At 38.3% G+C, this 3,315-nt stretch overlaps 1 non-coding gene across 1 annotated transcript; it reads right to left on the reverse strand.

Moving 5' to 3' along the window:
- Positions 1-804: 804 nt before the first annotated feature.
- On the reverse strand, positions 805-912 carry LOC131170056 (small nucleolar RNA R71). Its single transcript, XR_009140999.1, has one exon. It is a non-coding gene; the product is annotated as a small nucleolar RNA R71 (small nucleolar RNA).
- Positions 913-3,315: the final 2,403 nt, after the last annotated feature.

A 3,315-nucleotide genomic window follows, 5' to 3' on the forward strand; every position in this document is an offset into this window, starting at 1 on the left:
TCATTAACACAACTCCTCGTGGGAACGATATCTTTCTATATTACTTGTGCGACCGCACTTGCGGTAGGGACACATCAAGTTTTTGGCGCCAAGTCGGGAGTTGTTTGCTTAAGATTGAATTCTTGATTATTTTAGTTGTTTTTAGTTTTATCTCGTTATCTTTTCATTTTGTGTTTGTTTGTTCTTTTTCAGGTACTCTTAATCTTTTATGAGAAGAGCTAGAAGCACAAGTGATACATCCTTATTATTCAACCCTGAAATTGAGAAATTTTGTAAGGCCAACAAGAAAGAAACCAGAAAAAGAAAAGAAGCCTTGATAGAAACTGAATTAGAAGCAGACATGGCTGATGAAAGAATTAGAATTGGTGTTGGTAATGCTGGAAATGGTCAAAATAATGAAAATGCAGCCCATGGTGAAGAAGTTGTTAATGCTAACGTGCCTAGGGGAAGTATGATGGATCATGCTTTTCCACGTTTTGATGACTTGAGAGAGAGCATAGCAAGACCAAGGATTGATGCAAATAGTTACAAGATGGATTTTGGAGTCCTTCAAATGATTCAGAATTCTCAATTTGGGGGTCATCCTTCTGAAAATCCACACACACATCTGAAGAAGTTTGCTATGATTTGTGACATGCAAAAACAACCTGGAGTATCTGATGATGCAGCAAGGCTAAAATTGTTTCCATTCTCTTTGAAAGATAGAGCATTGGATTGGCTTGATTCTTTACCTTACAACTCAATTACAAATTGGGAGCGACTCGATGCATTTCTTGCCCAATACTTTCCACCTGGAAAAACTCAAGAGTTGAGGAATCAAATGATTGCTTTTAGACCAAGAGAAGATGAGACTCTTTATGAGTCATGGATGAGATGGAAGGAGTTGGAGAGACAATGTCCACATCATGCCATTCCCAAATGGATGATAAACCGAATTTTTACACAAACGCGTCACTCCCGCTATCGGAGGGATCATTGATGCTCAAAGCGGAGGAATTCATCATTAAGCATGAAGATGAAGCTTATGAGTTATTAGAGAAAATAGCAAAGAACTCATCTATGGAGTAGTCCAAGAGGGTCAACTCTAACTCAAAAAGGCAAGTTCTTTGGAATGTATGAGCTTGATCCATTCAACATGATCAATGCCAAATTTGATGCACTCACTAATGTCCTTGCTAAGAAAATGGAGGATTTAAGTATGCTAGTCGGTTCATCATCATGCTCGAAGTTCTCAACAAGTTACTTATGCGGAAGGAACAATGAGCCGTGGAGTAGATTATCCTTCATATGCTTGGAGGAATCATCCCAATTTTTCATGGGAGAATCAAGAAAATCAAGCTTCAACTCGAACTTTCCATCACAACAACAAGAGCATCAATACCAACAACCTAGGCAACCACCACCTAGTTTTCAAAGAAAAGAATGCAAATACTGCACCTTTACCAAGACAGCAAGAACAAAGTTCCACCACAGAGGCTTTATTACAACAAATTCTTGCTAATCAAATTAAGCGTGATGAAGAGTTGAGAGAGATGAAAGCAAGGCTGGAACAAATGCAAACACACAATAGGATCTTTGGAAAATCAGATTACACAACAAGCATGCTCATCAAGTACCAATTCTATGGGGAAACTTCCTAGTCAAACAGAAAATCCAAGGAGCAATGTCATGCCATCACACCGAGGAGTGGTAAAATAGTGCATAATGAGAAGAGTGAAAAAGTTGAAAAGAGAGAAAATGAGGAAGATTTTGAGGGAGATGAAAAACAAAAGAGTGAAAAAGGGAGTGCAAGAAAAGGTAAAGAGGAGGTTGGAGAGAAAGAAGAGAAATATATACCTCCAGAGCCTTACAAGCCACAGCTTCCCTTTCCACAGAGATTTCAAAAAGCCAAGCTTGATAAGCAATTTGGGAAGTTCTTAGAGGTTTTGAAGAAGCTATATATAAATGTGCCCTTTATCGATGCTCTTTCCCAAATGCCTTCTTATGCTAAGTTTTTGAAAGAAATTCTCTCAAACAAAAGAAGACTTGAAGATTATGAGACTGTAGCCTTAACTGAGGAATGCAGTGCTATCCTCCAAAGGAAACTTCCTCCAAAGCTCAAGGATCCAGGGAGTTTTTCAATTCCATGCCACATTGGGGAATCATGTTCTGTCAAAGCTTTATGTGATTTAGGGGCTAGTGTTAGCCTTATGCCCCTCTCCATTTATGAGAAGCTCAATATGGGAGATCTTAAGCCAACCCACATTTCTCTTCAGTTAGCTGACAGATCAATTAAGTATCCTGAAGGGATTTTGGAGAATGTGCCTCTGAAGGTTGGGAAATTCTATATACCTGTTGACTTTGTCATCTTGGACATGGAAGAGGATTCTCATATGCCAATCATTTTGGGGAGGCCTTTCCTGGCTACAGCTGGTGCTTTGATTGACGTGAAAGGTGAAAAGCTTACTCTTAGAATCGGAGAGGATCAGTTAGTCTTCAATATTGGCAATGATAAGAAGAAGCAACATGAAGATGTAGACTCTTGTTTGAGAATTGATATAGTTGATGAGTTAGTAAAAGAGCACTTTAGAAAGAGCTATCCGAAGGCTTCTCTTGAAAGTTGTCTTATCCATGAAGGGAGTATCAATGATGAAAATCCAAAAGAGGCTGCATTTGCACAAGATTTGAATAGTAATCCACCTTGTCCTATGGCACCAATCTTTCAAGTTGAGCAAGTGGAGAAAAGTGAAGTAAAGCAACCATCTCTCAAAGAAAAAGATGCACCAAAGGTTGTCAAGAAAGAAATGGTCGGATTTTTAGACAAAGCAACAAGGATCTTCTCATGTGATGGAAAGAAAATAAAGTATAGATTCATTGAAGCACCTATTGGAAATAGAGGCAATAAATTCCAATTTAAGCCACCATGAAACATGAAAAGAGTCCAGCTAAGGACTATAAATTAGCTCTCTTGGGAGGCACCCCAAGTTCTTTTATTTTGCTTTTGTTGATTTACTTTCATTTTCATTAGTTTTGTTTTATCTTAAATTTCCTCAAATTCAATTTTTGACATTATTAAATCTTGTCCCTTGTAGATGTATATCAATGAAGAAAGGTTGGTGAACTATTGGGAGCTGCAATCAAGTTATTGCAGAGGAAAAATGCAACTGCAGAAAGGAAAAGTCTCAGCAGATAGATTACCCTTGAGCCGCAATCTGGTTTATGCAGAGAGGAAGAAGAAATTCTGCAGCAAAGAGGGTGTTTGCAGCAGATGGCTTGTGTTTTTGGTGAGGTTGGGTGTGAGACTTTTAAGTATGTGTGATTTTAATCTTAATATGG

Source organism: Hevea brasiliensis, chromosome 10 (genome assembly GCF_030052815.1).
Source record: "Hevea brasiliensis isolate MT/VB/25A 57/8 chromosome 10, ASM3005281v1, whole genome shotgun sequence".
Taxonomy (NCBI): domain Eukaryota; kingdom Viridiplantae; phylum Streptophyta; class Magnoliopsida; order Malpighiales; family Euphorbiaceae; genus Hevea; species Hevea brasiliensis.